Source organism: Lathamus discolor, chromosome 16, assembly GCF_037157495.1.
Source record: "Lathamus discolor isolate bLatDis1 chromosome 16, bLatDis1.hap1, whole genome shotgun sequence".
Lineage (NCBI taxonomy): Eukaryota > Metazoa > Chordata > Aves > Psittaciformes > Psittacidae > Lathamus > Lathamus discolor.
In genome coordinates, this window is record NC_088899.1 from 3,674,506 (window position 1) to 3,695,125 (window position 20,620).

General features: G+C 50.2%; 1 protein-coding gene across 1 annotated transcript in view; it reads right to left on the bottom strand.

Annotated features, from left to right (window-relative positions):
* Positions 1-17,267, bottom strand: part of DISP3 (dispatched RND transporter family member 3) — a 35,255-nt gene extending 17,988 nt beyond the window's left edge. The window contains exon 1 of the mRNA XM_065696481.1: positions 17,163-17,267. The gene's annotated coding sequence lies outside the window, so the exon portion shown is untranslated. The remainder of the gene's footprint in view (positions 1-17,162) is intronic.
* Between the last annotated feature and the right edge of the window lie 3,353 nt (positions 17,268-20,620).

The following is a 20,620-nucleotide window of genomic DNA, read 5'->3' on the forward strand; positions in this document are numbered from 1 at the left end:
AGGAGCATTCAATTAGCTAACCTGGTTCTTATGCCCAGGAACAATCCATGCTACCAGACGAAAAATGCAAGGGACCCCATCTTCCTCACTTCAAAACCGACAATAGCTTTTCCCCAGCTCCTTACAGCTGTGTTCATCCTTCCCACAAAGGCACACGTATGCACACACAGCAGCGCATGCAGACACACACGTGTGCATGCACTCACGCATACAAGTCTCCGCAGAGAACTCCCTGTGACCCTGCTCTAGTCCCTGAAGGGCTATCCACTGCCCGTGTGGGAAGGGAAAGGGCTGAACAACTCTGCTTCCCTTCCGCCCCTGTTGGATATTGTTTATGGAATGGGTTTTCCAAGTTGCTACGGAAGAAGCCAGAAGCAAAAGCTGTTCCTGCACCCGTGGAATGAGCAGGGGGAAAACTCTCCCTGATCAGCTCACACTTGGGAGGAAAGCAAGAGAGACCCTCCAGGAGAGGTGCTCTCCTCCCCAGGGAAGCAAAGCCAGCAGCCCCCACTCACGGATGAATGAGCAGATTCAGTTTGTTACTTGACCCTGATAGCTGCAACCAATTTACACACAGGCCAGAAGCAATTTACCAGCATTGTTCCTAACCAGTGTTTCTATTTTAGCACGACTTGCATCAGCAGAAGACGAATTGCCAGCACCCCTTAATTCCAGGTCCTCAGAAGACCTGAGAGCTGCCTGATCGTGGACCAAGAGCAAAAGCAATGAGGCAGAAATGCTCCTGGGCAGCAGAGGGATGTGCAAAGGAACAAGGGTCACAGCAATCTCCGTGGCTCTGATCAGCCTGGGTGATGCCTGCGGCTTTGCTCACAGGGAGCAGCTCCCATAGGATCCATTCCAGTCTGAGCAGCATCTCTGCTGGCAGGCTGGACAGAGCACTCCCAGCACTGCAGAGCCTGTAGCATGGAGATGGGAACCCGAACCTCTGAGCTGCAGCCTCCTGCTCGCAGCAAGGGAAGCACAACTGTCGATCCATGGCTTTAATCTGCAACTTACGTTGTCTCAAAGCAGCCCATCCTTCCTGTGAGTGTGAGAGCAAGGACTCTCCTACTCCCTTGCCATGGTGGGGCTCACGCAGCCGCTCACCCTCCCCAGCCATGCTGCAGAACTGTGCAGGAGGGCAGGTGTAAGCCTGGGCTGGATCCACCTCCTGCTCTGTAACCACACTGTGCAAAACCCCAGTGGGTACCGCTGATGGCAGATGGCCACAGCCCCTCTTCTGCCAAACCTCCGGCCCTCAGAAGGCCAGTATGGGGAGGAGAGGGTGGCTCGCAAGACTGCTGCGTTGTTTCCCCCTTTACATGTAGGGCTGTTTGACAGCAAGAAGAGAGCCAAGGGCAGGGTGGTGGAGGTGGTATTTCCAAGTCTCTGGAAAGGTTAGGAGAAATCTAGTTCATTTTAGGCTTCATTAAGATTCCTTTAATATTCGGGACGCTCATCCCATCTGCACAAGTTGGTGTGTACATGCAGTTCCCTGCATTCCATCTAGCTGCCCCTTCTCCCATTGCCCTGGGCTCTGCTTCAACAGAATGGAGTCACTGCAAGACCTGATCAAGCATATATATTCTCTCTTTAGAAAGAGGTAAAGAGCCATAATAATTTCCCATTTATTGAGCTACAGAGGAGAAGGAGGGAAAAAGATTCTAATCCTGAAACAGAAGAGCCTGCACGTGACAAGAAAGGGAAACAAGGGACTGAGATAGTAATAAGCCAGCAGAAAAAGGGATCATACCATCTTCTTTTTAACCAAGAGCTGAATCCTCAACTCAAGGAAGGGATCAGACCTCAGGCATCTCCCTGTGGCTCTTCCCTCTACTCTCATCTCATAGTGACTGCAAAGGCCACCTTATAGGCACCTATGATGTGTGAAGGCCAACGCATGCTACCTTCTAGCTAAAGACTGGTACAAGTTCTGATGCTGCAAAAGCCACAAGATCACATGCACTCACATGAGAACAGGGAAAGACCAAGATCTGGTGCAGGCAGACTGGCAAGGGCATCAGTTGTCCCTGATGGTGACAGCCGCCCTCTGCATGCAGTCAGCACCTGCATGCATCCTGCCCTACTTCCACCACAGCTCTCAACCCTCTTCAAAAGAGAGTTTACCACATGATTCAGCTACAAAGCCAGACACAGCTCACTCAGCATTGCCCTTGGGACTCAACTGGCTTTACCATCTCTGTCAGATCCTGCCTGGGTCAGGATGAAAGCTTATCCAACCCAAACCACAGCAAACTGAACTGGTGGGGAGAGAAACCTTCAAAGCAGCCAGAAGGGGAGTGAAATGCACTTTTTCTGCTTATATTCTACTTATATTTCTGCTTATATTTCTACCTGTGTTCCCTCCACCACTGCCCAGGGACCCCAGGCACTGAAGCATGGCCCAGCTATGTTTTCCATTCCAGGATATGCACAGTGGACCTAATCCTGCAGCCCTCAGAGCGCTGCCTTCCTTCTGCACAAGCTTAGCCTGCTCCAGGTTGGAAGAAGCAGAGCACAAGAGCCCTCCTAGGAGCCCTGGATCCATTTCTTCAGAGAAGAGGCACTGATTCATCCACTTCAGGTGAGCATTTGGATTTCTTGGGCTTCCCTCTGCCCCTTCCAAACCCAGCAGGCTTCCTCCTGGTTCACACCACTCAGGGCTCTGTAGGGTGGCAGAGGCTCCTGTGAAGGTTCCTGGCTCGGATTTAGGGTGCTGCTACAGGCACAGCTTCCGTTAAGTCCGCAAATGGGAAATAAGTCCAAGCAAGGCAGTTGGTATATAGATACTTTAAGGGAAAACCTCCACCAGAGCTGAGCCTGCACAGTTCGTGCTCAGCTCACCCACCTCTTAGCCTGGTGCTGGCACATGTTCACGCTCATTCAGCCAGCCAAGAACCACTTGGGGATGGGGAAAGGCAAGTGAGCTGCTGATTCAGCAGCACAGCTGAGCTTGGAGGGAGCTTGTAAAATACTGCGCTGGAAAGGGAAGGCAGGAGAGGGATTCAGACCATAAAACACCTCCTCCTTTAGCATTCAGCCCTCAGACTGCTGGGCAGTTTCAGCATCCTCCCAGGGTGAAGACCCTTCCTTCTTGAAGGAGCAAGTTCAAAAGCTCCATCACAGCAAAGAGTCAAGGGGCTATGAAGAGACCCACATCTTCCAACGCTGCAGTGGTACAAAGTCACAGCTTTATGGGAGGTACAAATAAAGCCAGAATCCAGCTGGATATGGTTTTCCTCTTCACAGCCACAGCAGCAGCGTGGAAACACAACCAACAGGAAAACAAGGAAGGACTCTCTTTTCCAGTTCCAATGGGTACTTCTGTCCAGAGGCCATCTCACATCAGATCTGAGCCACCAACCTGCAGCTGAACCTCAGCACCATGGCCATGAATGCTACCAGAGCCCAATGGAAGATGCTCACCCCTTTCCTCCATGGATGACTGTCACAGATGAACCAGAATGGATCTCTAAGCCTCTTGTTATGAGCACCCCCATTCAGCAATTTAACCTGGGCATCCTCCACATCTTGCTGTAGCTTCCCAGTCTGATCAGAGTAATGAATTAGGCATTTAAAGCACTGCAGGGCTATGGGGCACAGGGTAGGAATAGTTGTGACTCCTGTGAGCGTGACACACAGCAGTAAAGAAGGGACAAAGCCAAACCTGGGGGACCTTCGGATCAGGAGGATTTTTGCCCTGGACTGCAGTAGGTGGGATGCAGCTCAGACCACGGCAGCGCTGCAGGGATTGTCACTCACTTGCACCCCAACCAGGACAACCCCCATGTAGATCCCATATGAGCTCCTTTGCAGTGAAATCAGGATAGAAGGAAGCCGCTGACAAGCTGTGGAGAGGCAGTGACAGACGAGGAAGCTAATTACAGCCGACCTGGCTAATTAATGCTGAATTCCAGATTAAAATCCCCTCACTAGTGTTCCATTTCAATTACTCAGTTGTTCCTTCTGATAGGAAAAGGGAAGCCTTGTGCATCAGCAAGCTAGGAAGAAAAAAGGAAAGCAAGCACAAGGCTGGAAGGGGAGGGAAAGACAATTTCTGTAATATGGGAGATTCCTATCGACCAAATAATTAAAGTTCACATTCCTTTCTCCCAGGGGTAAAGCTTTCAGAGCACAGCTAGCAGTTTTGTGGGCCTATTTGTATGCCTGAAAACTCTTGGAGGTTCTACCAAAGGCAGCTTTATGGCCCTTTGTTAGCTATATAAAGTTCCCCTGAAAGGGAGAGAAATGGCCTTTGTGCTTGCAGAATCATCCAGCTCCTGCTAAAAGCTGCCTCTCTAACGATGCACAGTTGATGGCAGGGATGGACACAGCACCTCCCAGGCCCTGTTATGCTGGAAAACACTGTGTAAAACAACTGCAGGGCATCATTAATGCACACCCACTCTAAAGCAGGGCTCCACAGTGACACTGAGACTCGGGACCAGAGATCTGCTCTGCACTTGAATCCCTGAGACTTGTCCGCAAGTAACATTTGAAAACACAGCTGGAAAGGGATCTCTCAGGTCCCTGTTCTGCCTTTACCAACACAGCTGTATCTGGGTGCATGGAATAAGCTGTGTGTTGCCCTCTGCTTTCATGAATGGGGGAAATGAACCAGTAAGGAGGAATCGGATACAATCTCAGGGCCCCCGTTTGAGAGTTCTGGCTTTCAGAGGTGCTGCACTTCCAGAATAGCAAAGCAGACCCAGGACACCTCACACTGGGCACCTGACCCTCCATCTCCTGAAGCACTTCTGAAAACACTGGCTTGATACAGCCATTGACCAGATCCTGTGCATGAGGATACAGCCCTGAACCTGCTTCACTGGGGTAGGAGCCCAGAGAGACACATGCTGCTTGAAGGCACTGGGTTAAACTGCTGGCTGGGTTGGCTCCAGCATTGTTAATCAAGCAGGTACTTTTCCAGCTGTACAGCACAATGCAGGGAAGAAAAGCTTTAATCTATTCTCTTTCTGGACCCTTTGCATTTCCCTTCCCACTCGCTTTAAATCCTTTGGAAAGACACACACAAACACTGCCAGACCCCAGGCACTCTGCAGATCAGAATGTCATCAAACTGCTCCAGCAGCACAATGCTGTTGGAATTGAAGCACAATGATGTAAATGTGTGTTTGCTGGAGGAGAAGTTCAACAGAATGATTTTAAAACAGTGTATTTAAAGCTCTATTGTCTGTTCACAGGAGGCAAGACAATAGGTAGGGCTGTATACAGGGTGGAGGATTGCCAGATCTCCCAAGCTTTATGAAGTAAGTACATGCTTGCACACTCACTCCTAACTGAGGCAGCCTCTTTCTCTGCTGTCTGTCCCACTCTTCTTTCCCCTTACAGGCACTTTTGCACCCTGGCTAGGATAAGAGCAGCTGGAAATGGAAGGAGTCAGTCAGACTCTAGGATCTTAAAGGCCTTTCTTTCCCAACCTAAATGATTTTATGATCGATCGACCTGCTTTCAGAACGGACAAATGGAGCTCCCTCAGCCTACATCAAGGATCTCTCCTGCCTGCCACTCCAGGTGTCTGACAAGCACTGATTAGATCTACTCATAATTGTATGTCAAAACCAGCGTGGAAAGATTAGCTGCAAAGTCAAGCACTCACCAGTCAGGAAATGCCCAAGCCAGGAGGGATGGATGCTGACACAGCACCCTCAGTTTGCCCCCCTTCTGCAAATGCTTTGCAGTGCAGTTTGGCTTCCAAGCCTGGTGTCCCAAGGCAAGGACTGTGGCCCTGACTGTGCTCCCTGAACCCAGAAGCTGTTTGCCACCTTGCTGTCTGCTCAGTGTTGAGTGTGTGGTCTCATGGCTCATTTCCTGCACGCTGCTCGTGCTCTGGCTCAGAGGCAGAATTATTCATTTCCAACACTGCCTGTCAGGACAGAGTCTGAGGGCTGAGCAAACAGGACGGAACTGAATCCTCTCCTGGCATCTCTAGGAGAAGGAGGGGGTGGTGTAGTCTGCATCTGACAGATGCAGCGGCTCAGAAGGGGGAAGAAAAACAGACACTTATTTTGGGTGCCTAGCTTGCCACACAAGATGCCCCATTTCTCACAGAATGGCACAGGTGGGGCTGTGCATAACAAACTGCGAATTCCGCTTTGTTCTGCCACCATGATCTGAGGCGTAAAAGCAACATAACCTCTGTGCTGGTAAGGGACATCCACAGTGAGAGCCAACACCATACAATCGATGTTAACCAGTGACATGCATGCCAGCACCTGGGACACCAAGGATCATCAGCTCCCTCATCTCTCTTTACCTCTAAGCCAGTCTTGCAGACAAGGAACAGGCTGAAGAAAGGGCCTGCAAGACCAGTACAGAGGGAAAAGGGAGAGACTGGTTTAAGAGGTGTTGCTTTGCTATGTGAGAAGCCACTACCTGCACACAGAGCAGACCAAGAAGAAAGTGGACAGAAGAACCAGGTAACCTCACAGCTGTGATACACACAAGGATGTACAGCAAAAGCAAAGAGTAGAGCAAAAGCATCTTTACTGTGCTTTGCCAGGAGTAAGATGCTTTCAGATAAGAGCTAGCTCAGCCATCCAAGTTTCCTATTTTAACACCACGGCTTTCCTGAATGGTTCCTTAACTAGGGAAAAACAGTGATCCCACAGCCTTGGATCAGGGGGAGATCTTCATATGGCACTACAGGACACTGAGGCAGCCCCACCATGGCTCCAGCAGGTACCAGCTGTGAGGTCTGTCCTAGGGTGCTACTTCCCGAGTGATTCCAAGAGAATCTGTATCCAGATAGATTTAAAAATCCAGTCCAAAAGCTCACAAGGAATTGCCCCAAACTACTTGCCTCAGAGTACTGAAACTGGCACTTTTCAAAGAGAAAGGTCACCAGAATTTGCTGCCATCAAACCATGTGCATCTGGTGCCCTGCCTCCCCAGGACTGCTGCAGAGCTAAACCTATATGAGAACCTCACTAACCATGCACATCATTGCCAAGGAAAATTCATTTCCTGATAAAATAATTTGCTTCTGGTTATTGTAATGAATGATTGTCGGTGTCAGAAAACAGCTTCTGGGTTACAATCTCACGAAACGTGCCTTGCAGCCTTGTGCCATGTTTACCACTTGAGCTACTTGCTTATGCTGATGATAGGGCCCCGCTGTCACTCAGGGCTGTGGCATGTACAGGTTTCTGCACGCTGAGCCTCTGATACGCTTCACAAATGACTCACCTAAGCACTACAGAAAGGACTCGGACTTTGTCTGAGCCCCTGCCGCTTGCTGTTTCCAAGCAAAGGGCTGGCTTCTGCATCGGCTGCGTGCCTTTGGGTGCCTTCATATGGGTGCAAAAGCACCCTGGGTCCCACCAGCAGCCCAGGCTTCTTACGAGTGCGGTGATTTCCACGCACCCAGACCGCTGTGCTCACAACAAAGCCTTCCCAGAACATTAAATACTGATGGCTGACACAAACCAGGGTCTTGGGTTATCCCAAGAAGCATCACTCACTCCAGGAAGGAATTGCAGACCACAGAGAGGATTCACTGATTCCCAAGCCCTTGGAATAAACCCATAATGCCATCCCAAGGCTTGTGTGCTACTCTTTTATAGATCAGCTCCAGCTTCCCACATCATTGTCAGCCTGAGAAGAAGAGCCAAGTCCCCCTGTCAATCACTTATTATTGCACCCCATGCTCAGGCCCCCCAGTTTTTGTCACCGTGGGCACTGGTACCACTCTGTGCTCAGCTGCATGATCCCAGCTCTGGCCCTGCTCCCCACATCTGCTCCTGGCAGCAGGAGGAAGCGTGAAGACAAGGGCTGGCTGTGCACCCTCCTCCATCTGCAGCTCCCCAGCAATAGCCTGCCTGTGTGCACTGTGCTGCTGGGACTAATCAAAACACCCTCTCCCTAAGGCCCCTCTCCAGAGCCTCCCCATAAGCTGCCAGCTCATTACTGAGGAGGAGGAGGGCAACCTCTTCCTCACCATGCATCGGAGCTGCTTTCTTGCCAGCAGCCTCAGCAGCAGTTATGTGCTAAAGGACATTGTTGGTTGTGGTCGTGTGGGCAGCAGCATGAAAGGTAATGCAGGGATGCCAAAGCTATGGCGCCAGCCCTTCTTTTACCAACCCAGCACAGGCAGTTCTTTCATCTCCACTTCTGGCCAGTCCAGCATAAAGAGCATTAAGATTAAAAGAAAGCATTGCAAGTGCTCCCCTTCACCTTAAGTGCCTGTTTGGCCAGCTCTGGTCATGATGCTCTGGCCTTCCAGGAGAAAGAGGTACAGGAAGGAAGTCCCATCTGCACGTGTGTCAGTGTCTGACTCCAGATGCTACCAAGCATCCACCTGATGGATCCAAAGGTCCTGCCTTTTGCTGCTGTAATTGGCATCAGAAAAAGCCAGATTCACAACAGGAAGGCTGCGAGGACTGCGATCTGTGGTGGGGGCACAGCTCCCACAGCACTTCAGGCACGCTCACTTCTGCAACGGGGCTTCCCACATGCCAGCATGAGAGGAATGGGTGATGCTGTAGTCATGAGGGAGCAGAAGACAAACCCAAGGTCATCCATGCACCGAGCTGTGGTGTAACATGGCCTCTTATTTCCGAGAATGTGAGGGGCTGGATTCTGGGGTGAATTCATCCTGACAGTCACTACAGCTGAGTGGGAATGACTGCAGCAATCCATGCTCTATTGTCACCCATGGAAAACTCACTGCTGGATGAAGAGGGACTCATGCAGCAGCCTGTAGGTAGCTGGCTCTCAACAGCCTACAAAGCGGGATCTCAGCAGGTTTATCTTCCTTACCTCCCACACTTCTCTCTCCAAGACAGATGCAGCTAACTGCTCTCCCATGAAAACCTGCAGCTTCTGGAATTACATTAATTAGCACTGCTTTTTCATCTTCCCAGGATCAGCAAGGAACCTGAAGCAGGGGTGTAAAACCCAGAGGCTAGAGAGCCTCCAGTGCCACTGCTGAGTGCCCCAGCGCAGGACCTGGCTGCACGCAAGGGTTTCCAGAACAGAAGGGAAGCCTCCTGATGGGAAGAGGAGGATGTGGAGACAAGACGCCTCAGTGCCTGAGCAGCACGTCAGCAGATCCCCTGCCAGAACAAGGACTCAAAAGCTTACTGCCAGCTGCACCAACCATGCAGAAACTCACATTAAATGTTCCCACAGCTCGATGAGCACAGTCCTGCAGACCGGTAGCAGAGGAGGGGGCAGAGGCTCAGAATAAGCAAACAGGCTTTAATGACACATAAATCTCAGGGAGAGCCCAGGATGCTTCCTAGTACAGACAAGACACAAAGAGCTGGTTCCTGTTAGTCCCTGTGCAAGGGAAGGAAATGTTGCTGGTGGCAGCCAGAAGCTGCCAGTGGAGCCATGTCTATAGGATACAGCTTTAGGCCATCAGGACTGAACTGAAACAGCAGCGGTCTCCCCTCTCTTCCCTCCCAGTACAGACTGGGAGAAGCATGATGCAAGCCTAGCACAAGAGCATTTCTAGAAGAGGCAGGCACCACCCTTGTTCCTATTCCCCTTCTACCATCAAAGCCATGCAAGCTGTAGGAGCTCCCCGGCTCCTGAACCGCAATCATCCAACTCAAAGGATGCTAAGGGACTGCCATTTGGCACAGAATCAAAGCATTCCATGCAATTGTTCCTACTTCCTTACCGAATCCCACACTTTCACCCAGGCAGTCACACACTGGGATTCTGCTTGTGCTAACTGTAGGACTGAGTCCTGCACTTTAAACACAAACCCAAAGGAAGCATTTGTTGTGCTGCTATTAGTTTTTCTAGCTTTCCTGGGGCAAATCACATCAGCTGCTTCTGAATTGCTCTCATATTCTGGAGTCTGAGACCTCATCTTCCATCCTTTCACAATATGTTTTGTCCCACAGACTCCCCTCCACAAGCAAACACAGGCTGGTTTTGCACAGACATCTGGAAACTGGTTTTCATAGGGACTCACTCCACTGCCCCATGCTGAAGTGGAACTGGGTCTGGCCCTCTGGAAACCAGGGCCAGCTGGCCGAGTAAGGGAGCAAACTCACTGCAGGCACTTCCCAAATGACTGGAAGTGCAAACAGTACCATGATCCACAACCGAACCAAATAGATGGGAATGTAGGCAGGTGCTGTACATGCAGGAATGAATTTAGCTACGTATGTGCCAAGATTTGGATCCAGGAGGAGTGATCTCCCCCACAACACATTAGAAATACAAGAAACACCAAGAGGTCTGGAAAGGAAATGTCACCACAGTCTTAACTTAATCTGTCCCTGCTACTTACAGCATAGGTCTTTGTTACTGGCATCTAAATAAGGTCAAACCCTTTACTACACCACTATGAACTCTGCAGTGACTTTCACCAAGGAATTGGTTCCATGTAGCAGATTTATAGGAATGAAGGTTCTTTTCTTCAGTTTAAGCAGTGCCACAGGGGATGAAACATTTACCTGCTGATATATCTTGTTTTCAGTTGTTACAGGCTGGTGCTTTATAGCTCCCTACGATGCTGCAGCATTTCTACCATGCTCTGTGCACAAGAATGTTGACATCAGTGACAAAAGCAAAGTGGACCAGAGAATGCCAAGGGTCATTTGTCCATTTACTGCCTGTCCCAAAAAGCCCCATGTCAAGTGACAGAGCTGAGATGGAAGGATTAGGATAGGGAGAAAGAGAAGGGGTGGCCTTGAAGGAAAATTCAGTCTGGATGTGGAAAACAAGATGGCTCAAAGGGTATACATCAGATTCCAAGGCATTCTGTTTAAAAGCATAGCCACAGATTTGACACTTGGGTGAATCCAAGGCACTGACAAGTGCTGAATTGGTCCTGAAGAACCACAGCTTGCAGTGCATGGAGTTTGGACCTGCTGGCGGGAAGCACCAGAAGGAGCAGCTTTCTGCATGGTTCAAGAACCAGCCCAAGCTTTCCAGCGAGACAGATTTAGCTTTCAAAACAAGCTGTTTGTCTCTTGTAGAGACTTACAGCCTTTGGTTTAAATGAAGCCCAGTGTTTTATTGAGTCACTTTCATGCTCTTGTGGGCCTGTCCACCTTCCCACCTCAACTCAGCCATAAAAATTGGCTTGGAGATTAGACTTGGCGCATGAGTTGTTAGCTGGAGAGCAAGTGGGAGGGTGTGCGAGGGGAGAGGTGGCAGAGGAAATATGAAGACAGAGGCTTTGGCCAGGTTTGATTTGCAAGCAGGAGCCAGGACTGCTCTGGGCTTCTCAGACACATCTGAAAGGCCCCATTGGGCTCCAGTTCAAACCTGAGTTTGCAGCCCCATCTTCTTCAGAAATTCATTTTCCTTCTTCAAAGGAAGAACAAAAAGACAAACGATTCCATTCATGGCATCAAGTGCGCTGCGTGCTCTGCAGTACCCCAAGCAGTAGAAAGGATTAGGTCTTGTTTTGGGTTGTTTTTTTTATCAAATTGTCTCTGCAGACCTTAATACAGCACTCAAAAGCAATTCATTCTCTGCTCCTGGGTGTAAAACAGAGCCAAGAAACAAGTCAACATATAGCAGCACATCCCCCTAGGAGTAAAAAGCACTTTGCATTTGTGCATCATATCAGCTCCTATCAGAGACTGCATAAACCCTTTGCAAACACGTATCAGATCCAATTCCCTTCTTCCTCTAGGGAAATAGGTCGGATTACATGCAAGTTTACAAATGAATTAAGCAAGCTCCACATTCTGACTCCAGCTCTGCTGGAATTCAGCCATTACTTTTGCTGATTTTGACAGACGCTAAACACACACCATGCAAGTTACAACTAACGTTGGTTAGCTGCCCTATGGGGAGCAGCAGTGGTACCCACAACTCTAGTTAGTGCAGTGGCACAAACTGGGTGTCCAGAAACTGAGGCATCCAAACCCCAGAGTCATCTTTGCTACAGCAACCCTCCAGACCTGCTCAAAGTCGGAGCAACAACAGGACCCAGCTCTTCCCAATCCTCTCCTTTGGTTACCAGATGCTGCAGCTTCTCCCGTGCTCAGTGTTAGAAAGTGTAAAGAACTGAATACCCAGCAGAGGCCTGTGATGCTAACACATGAATTGCCTTCTCTGCTACTGGTTTGCAAACACAGATCCTTTAAGAACACAGGAAGACAGGGGGAAACATGGACCCTACAATATGGTTTTGTAAACAGGCTGTGAAAGAATGTGTTGAGCCAAATAACCCTGGGAATGAAAATGCCAATACAACGTAGGGCATTGTTGTTATTTATTAGATAGATATCTCCACATAGAGATGAAGAAACAGACTCTGTGACTTGCTGGCCCAACATCAGCCAGCCAAGAGAGCTCAGAGTAAAACAAGGGATCTCCCAGATCTCTGTGTTCAAGCCAAAGGCATCTCTGCTATGCAAAAGATAGGAAGAAAATCTGTGGCAGCATCAGACAGGATGCCCTGAAGCCCATACAAGCTTGCTCATGAGTCACCTTAGCAGGTAGATCCTGCGCTCACATTCCCAGGAACAAATCCAAAGGGACTTCACTGATGTGACTGCATTTACACAGTGAGATCACAGCTGTGGCACCAGCCCCAGGAGCAATAGCACCCACACCATGAAGTCCAGGGAGGAGAATGATTCTCCCCCATAAAGCAGCAGCAGCAGTTTAAGAACCAGACAACTGCCAGTATGTCTCTCACCCCCTGCAAACACATTGGCTTCTCCCCCTGCTCCACTATTTATGTAACATGAACTGTCTTCTATTCAGGAGGAGCTGTTCCCTATTAACAGAGCTTGGCAAAGATCAGGAATTAACTGTGCCAACTTTAAAGCCTGCTGCCTTAAGGCAGATGGCAGGGAAAGTATCCCAGCCTTGTTCCCCAAACCTCTTCTCCCAGCAAGCAAAGATAACTCCACAGAGAGAAAAAGGACCAAGTACCTGCAAAGCTCTTATTCCAGGGCAGGAGACAGCCTATGTGTGGGGTGCTCTGCAATAGACCTACCTGGCTGCCCACAGCCAGCAAAGCCTGCTGCACTGCCAGGATCCACTGGGGTGACAGCAAGGGCATAGGTTTCACTGAAGGTTTTATACTTCCAGAGTTACAACAGGAAAGGAGATGCTCTGCCCCTCCAAGGCAATGATGCTGCTATCATCAAAACCTCAGCACTGCTCATGACTAACGCTGAGCTCTACCTTTATGGGAAAGCAAATCCCTGTGGAAGAACAGGGTTTCCACAGCTACTGCAGACCCACAGCATCAAACAAGAGCTGCTGTTGCAGTGTGACAGGCAAGAGGGTTGTAAATAACATCCTACTGGGTGCTAATTCATACAGTCGTTGTCACCCATGCCTGAAGCACATTGCCATCTTGCCATCAATGGGACAATTTACAACCTCCCAGTTAAACCCATGCTGAAGCATATTCTGGGCTGGGGTCAATGGAAAGTGTTCTGCTGACCTCAGATCTGGATTAAGCACTTCACTCTTATGTTGGCTTCTCCATGATCCTGAATTATTCATTAAGGACCAAACACTGCAATCCATACTCATACTGTGCTTAATCTGTCCTGTAAATTCACTTGCATTAGTCTGAATCACAGGCACCACAGCACCTTACTCTTTAACCAGTCTCACTGAACGCAGCGGCGCTGTTCATGAAATAAGGTGCTCCTGTGCCACAGGCAAGGAGGCAGGATCCAGCCCTTAGGAAAGACATCTGTAAGGCAAGACCTCAGAAAAACTCACCCTGGTAAAACTGCACCGAGATGAATGAACTCGAGTAAATCTGTGTGAAATCAATCATTTCAAGAGATAGGCTGTTCTGTACTATCACAGGGGAGACATAAGGGAGTGCCAGAAACCAGTATTTCATTGCTCAACTCCATCACAAGGTCTGGAAACGCAGTCCCCTGCCCCTGGCCACGCATTCACAGAGCCCAATGGCAGCTTGCACACACACCTTGTGAGGACCGCTTTATCTCTCTGTATACAAACAGGGAGGTGTGTGGACAGGAGGAAGACAAAGGACATGTTCCACTCCTCCTGCCTGGCACAAAGGAACAGGAAGTAACAGGGACTGCTTGTCACCAAGGAGGTAACCAGTACCCACACTTAGAGCAACTCCTTCCTCTGCCATCCTTGCAACTCCCAGTTACCCAACCCTCAGACGGCATTATTGGCTCTGATCTGAAACCTCCTGAGGCTGCTTCAACAGCAGATCAACTCACACCACAGGAGAGCTGATCACAGAGCACCTTTCACCACTGAGCCCAAATCTATAGTTGGCTACTTTTAAACAGTGAATAAACCCCCCCAAGCCAATGAGGTAAGTGAAAGGTGAAATCTTGTGCACTACACTGAGAAATATAACGGGGTTTGAGTCTTGAGAATGAATTAATCTGTTCAGTTCTCACTTCTGTCAGTGCTTGCTAAGACTACAGGATTAAATCAACTCTATGCTAAATGCTTCATGCTGAAGAGAGTCTTGTCAGGATTTACTGCCTGTTGGCATGCACAGACCATGGCAGCATCACCCCGAGACCCTGGGACCCACAGCAGGACCTGCTCAAGCTTCAGAAATAGAAGTCACAACGTATCCGGATTTTCCATACACCGGCAGGGTGCGAACTCCTGTCCCTCTCCATTTCAGTCAAGCTTCCTTACTAAGCACTTGTACCCAACAGGCAAGTCTTTGTATAAGCAGCACTTCTGTCAGAGCACTGGCATCACAAGAGGATTTCATACGTGCTGTGGATTTCTGGGTGCAAAACGTTAACACTGTATGCATACCCCCCTTGAGGGCCACACTAAAATGCACACATCCCATCACACTCATGCTGTACAGGTACATACACATAGACACACACGAGCCAGCTACCCCCCTGCACAATACAGCTTGTTACAAACACTTCTCATTAACAGTTCTGAAACAACACACACAGAAGTGGTCAGAGATCTCCTGTAACTTCACCACTTTTCCCTCTTGGCCTGACAAAGGCACTGGTGATGCTTAATTCATTTTTCAAGTGCATGATTCAAGTACTAGGGCTTGGGAGACATTTGAGCACCCAGCAACTGCATCCTCCCCAAACACCAGTGTGAAATCCCTCAATTCTGTGCCCCCAGATTACACAGAGCCACTCAGATACTGTCACGGCGACTCCCTATAAGTACCTTACTCCACTGTTGTGAAGAGACAGCGTGCACAACCAGGGTATCTGCCAATATAGCTCAGAACACCAGAATACAGCCAGGAGGTAAAGCTGCACAGAGTGACTTTAGGTGATGGGTTTCTTTCCACGCCTGAGGACGAATTCGGCTCTGTACATTGCAGAAACTGAATCACAGTCTTCACCACAGTGGGTGACTGGAATGATGCTGATCTACTTCCCAAACACCAATGTGGCTCTCACCTATTATACACCTAGACATTGCTCAGGGCCATTTGCCCTTTAGCTTTTCCCCGTGTCCTGGTAAAAATGCTGAGGGCTAGTTTCCCCTTCAATCCATTTTTCTATTAGACAAGCATCCTGTAGTCTTTTCCCCATGGGAATACAGCAGGTATTTGCAGGGGCAGCAGGAAGAAAGGAGGAATGGATTATTTATCCTATGAAGCATTTCCATTCAATCTTTGTTGGTTTTTTTCTCCGCTAGCTCAGGCCTGTCTTATTCCAGGCTTACGGAATCAAACCATAAGGCTCCAAAGAGGTAAAGAGCTCGGCTTGATGAGCCTAACCTCTGAAGATGCATCCAGTGTGATAAAAGAAGTGTAGCTATTGAAACATCTCCCTTCAACACAGTTATTGTGTTGCTAGGTTTCCATCTAGACACAGCCTAAAAGAGCAATCAAAGGAAGGCGATGCTGTGGATAATACCTTTATCAACACTCCACAAGAAGCAAAAACATTGTTCCCCAGCAAAGTTCCATGGACAGAAAGCTCATTTCAAAAGCTCACCCAAATTTTCATGGGCAAACTGGGTTTAAAAACCTGAGCTTTTTTAGGGTAACAGATTTTATGTGCACCAGCATGTGGCTTTTGTGTTTATTCTGTCGTTTGAATTGCAGGAGTACTTCTTTTCCAATACACAAGTCCTCACCCCACTTAACTTGTGTTTTGCAGCCACAAAGAGGGCATGCATCAGCCTTGTTTTAAAGGGACTCATTCATTTGTGTATTACATTAAACCCAATAGACTCAGCACATCTGTCAAAGCACTCTCCTAATAATCACACAAGCCAAGGCTGTTAACCAGCACACTGCTGTGCCCAGGCACAACACAGAACTGCGAAGTGCCACAGGACGCAGCAGCAAGGTGCTACACACACCTGGGGGACCTGCCACTGTCACCCCACTCCATCTGCCCCGAAAGGTTTCAGTTCTACTCAGCTCCCACCCTTCTCAAGTGCTTTCAAACACCGGGACAGTGGAATCAGCCCTGCTATTGATTTGCTCATCAAATCATCAAATAGGAAAGCACATGGAAGAGTCCCTTTTCATCAGGACCCAGGCTGTTTCGCTGGTATGTCTTTGGAGACCACCTGGAATAGCAAGGGCCCAGGACTGGGCTGCAGTCCGGACTGTTGCTAAGCAATAGAGTGCCCTTACTAAGCGACCCGGGTTTTTTAGGCAGGAAAAGTCCCTTTCCACACCAGCCAGCACGACACAGGAAGGTTACCTCACATGTGCAAGGTACATGATTCTCCTTACACCCTCCAGACAAAGATCTGGCACCAGCTGCTACCAGAGATGAGGATCCTGCCTGACGGGACTACTAACATCCCGGAGCAATGAGACCACTTCTTCTGGCTCTTCAGCTCCCCAGGGCAGCAGGCCAAGCCCCGGGAGGTCGGGGACCCAACTGGTGCCTAACTTTCCCCCAGAACAGCCCCGCTGCAGGCACAGCTCCATCAGCTTATTATAGAGGCAGCCTCCCGGGGAAAGCTGTCTCCTCCGTGCATATTCATGAACTCCAGAGCTTCCAGGGAGAGTTGGCTGAAGACGCAGCGGAGGGACCGAGCTGCTGTACTCGCAGCATCGAAAAATAAGGGGGAGAGGGGGAGGTAAGCAGAGGGCTTAACAAAAGAAGTACCCACTGGAGCGGGGTGAAAGGAGCGATCGCAACCTGGGATCTCCTCTAACCACCGCCTCCATGAGCGGGACCCGGAGCCCCACGGGCCCCTCCGCACCCCCCATAGCCCGGGCAGCGCAGCGCATCACTCACCTCCGCCCGCAGCCGCGGGCTCGCAGCGATGCCGGGGCAGGGCCGGTTCCCCGACGTCGATGCCCGCCCAGCAGCGCCGCGCACTGGTCCCGGTCCCCGCAGCCTTCACCCGGCCCCGCCGCCGTGAGCCGCCTCCTCCTCCTCCTCCGCCGCCGCCTTTTAATGCCCTCCGCTGCTGCCGACTGCAAGCCCGGCCCGCCGGCCCCCGGGGAACGAAAGGAGGGGAGGGCGACCGGTAGCCCCCGCCGCTGCGCCTCGGAGCGCTGCCGAGCTCCGGCCGGTGCCCGGTGCCGGTGCCGCCCCGGCGGGCTGCGGGCGGCGCTGCGGCCGCGCTATAAACCCTGCCCCGTGCGCGGCCCCCGCCCGCGCCGGCCCCCGGTGCGGCGGCGCTCGGAAGCGGCTCCGGTAGGGCAGCGCCGGGCCCGGCCCCCAGCGGAAGGACGGCGGGGACCGGGGTCGGGGGGGACGGGGACACAATGCCCGGTGCGTGCCCTCCCTGTGCTACTCCTTATGGGAGCGGGCAGGAGCTGCGGCTGCTCCCGGGATTGCCCTGCCCGCCTTCAGAGAGCCTCTGGCTCACAGGGGACTGAGGAAGAGTGGAGGCAATTGCGGTGTAAGAAGCCCCGGAGTACGGGCTGCGGGAATCCGGCGCTGCCAGGGTTGGCAGCACCATCACCCCCCTCCGCAACCGGGCGGATCTTGGAACAGAAACTGCCAGAAACTTTTGCAGCAGCTGCGTGCACCCCGTGCCAGGAGCCAGGGCTCTGGAAGGACTCAGCTGGTTTCCTTGCTGGTGCTCTCGCCGCTAGATTAACGCTCCATATGGGAGACACAGCTCCATGCATTCAGCGGCAGAGGTGTGCAGCAGCAAGCTCTGAATTAAGCCGAGTCATTAAATGGGAGGCGGCAAAGGCTTATTTACTAGGGTGGTAGAGAAAACATCTGTGCATTCATGCTGGTCCCTTATGCAGCCAGGTATCTAACGACCTTGCGTTGGCTTTCAGGAGCCTGAAGAGTCCTATTTATGATAAAGACGTCCCAGAGTACAGGGGCTTTGTGTTAGCAGAAGATCTCTAATGACTGTGCTGCATACAGCAGTCTTTATTTACTGTGTGCTCATCTATGACTCACTCCGGTTTAGGAGGCAGGAAGAGAACAACATCCCCCCCACCCCTCCTTTGCCTATTTACTGGCGTGACCTGTTACTACAATGGGGACTCCCGTAAGAGTAGGATTATGTCAGTAAATTGCAGAACTACCTGATGGGAATGGCTTTTAATCAGGCTACCTTACAGAGGTGACCTGAGCATATTTTGCCCAGTATTCTCACTTATTGAGTGTTGATGGTGTCTAGGAAAAACACCCCTCACTCCCGGTTTTGGGTAGATTTGTCAAGTCAGCAAGAAATAGCAGTGCAGTAAACTGAACCCATCACCTCAGTCTGGCCAGGCAGGCGGCAGTGTCAGAGGCATCATGCCCTTTCTGATGCATCACCCAAAGTGCACAGGAAGCCAGGCAGACAAAGCCAGACCATCATCTTCCTTGTGGGGCTTCCTTGTGGGAATGCAAATTTAATGAGGCTCCTGAAGTAAAATTGCTCTGCGTGTTTGTGCCAGTGAGGGAGGTTTCCGCAGGGAAGGTGGTGGTGAAGGGGTGAACCATTTGGTTGAAAGCTGCAAGTGTTCAGTAAACAGCAGAATAGCTTTTCCCAACTTGGCCGGTGTTGCGAGCAGAGCCCACGCTGATGTGAGGAGCAGCAGCGCTCAATCCATCACACAGCAGAGCCCAGCAACCTGCGGGGAGTTACCCTTCAGCGCTGCGATGAGCACTTGTACATTACAGGATTCTCCTCGGCAGCGTTCCCGATAGCCTTCTGGGCACAGACAGGCGTGGGTGAGCCCCCCTCGACCCCCTTGCTCCGCTCTTCACACAAGCACACTGTGCTCCAAGCCCTGTGATGCTCACCCGGGCAGACAGACACAAAGTGGTGCTGACACATGGACCAGCCGTGCCCATCTCCTCTCCACAGGCACAAGTACATCAGCTTGACAGCTGTAGCTTCTAAGACTTGTACATGGTTTTCTGACAGCGTAAACACACACAACACCTTCCTTCATCACACACGCACACTTCGGAGCTATGCTAGCCCTAAATCGCACTAGAAGTTTCTCTTGCTGTGTTGCACCTAAAGCATATACAGTAAAAATGTGCTTTTTCCTGTCAATACAGAGACACTCTGCCACATTCACCTGCTAAATATCACTCCATGAAAATATAGGGGTCTGTAGAGTCCTCAAAAAGCACTGTAATAGAATGCTCACCTGGATGGGAGGGTTGACAGTCCTGCTGTATGGGGATTTCAGTGATTTCAGTCTCTTTTTGTTCTGCATTAGAAGGAAATGAAAGATTTCAAGTATTTGGGGACGAGAGGGGCAGGATGATGCACAGTGGAAATCTTCATACCTGACTTAACATTCCCTTCTATGCCTCTGTGTGTTCAGAGAGCATCAGCCCTTGCCTGCCATCATTCCCCTCCCTCAGGCCTCGCAGAAGTGTTCAACAAAACAGCATGTGTTGCCAAGATGAATAAATAGTTCATGACTAGTTTTGATCAGCAACACTGAACATGTTTTACTCAGACACAGGTCACAACTGCACACATAAGAAGCACTGTCATGCACATAAATACAAACTGTATCAAACTGTACCCATACTTGCATATATCCATACACACAGGTTTCAGTGCTATATTGCAGACTCTACCAGCAATGCAAATGTGCCCACAAAGCATCAGTATTATCTGTGGCTGTTATTAACCCCACACATGCACAAACAGCACACAGACAGAGGTGCTGCACACTGCTGTTGTCCTTATTAACCATGCAGGTACACAAACACATGTGTGACACCAAGAGCCATTAGCACTGTACTGCAGTCTTCGTTAGCAAGCAGCTTGTTTGCAAATGCCTGGCCACACGCGTACAGGCTCACAGTCACAAGCAGGAAAAGGATTGCTACTGCACCGAGAGCCATTCCTGGCTAAACGATGCCTTTTGGAGTTGGGAAGCTGAAGGAAAATATCTTCCCCTTTATTCATGCTCTCTAACCTCACAGCCTCAGCATGACTGCCTTCAGCACCAAAATCAGGCACCAGCGGCCATTCCCCTTGCTTATATTTATGGTTCCTCTTTGAAATTCTGACTGCTTATCTATGCAGAGTAAAACTACCCAAGCAATCTTTCCTGTTCAGGTGCTCATTACTAAAGCATTAAATAATGCCAGGCAGGTTCTCCTAGGCCTTGTAAATTTGATCTGGGGGACTTTCAGCTTCCACAAGGTCTATTACTGCCTGATTGCCTGAAAGGCTTTCACGTTTGTACCAGCCACACAGCAGCAAGGGCTGGGTAACAACTGAACACTGGACTTCTATTAAACACCACTGTTGGCTTGGGAGACAG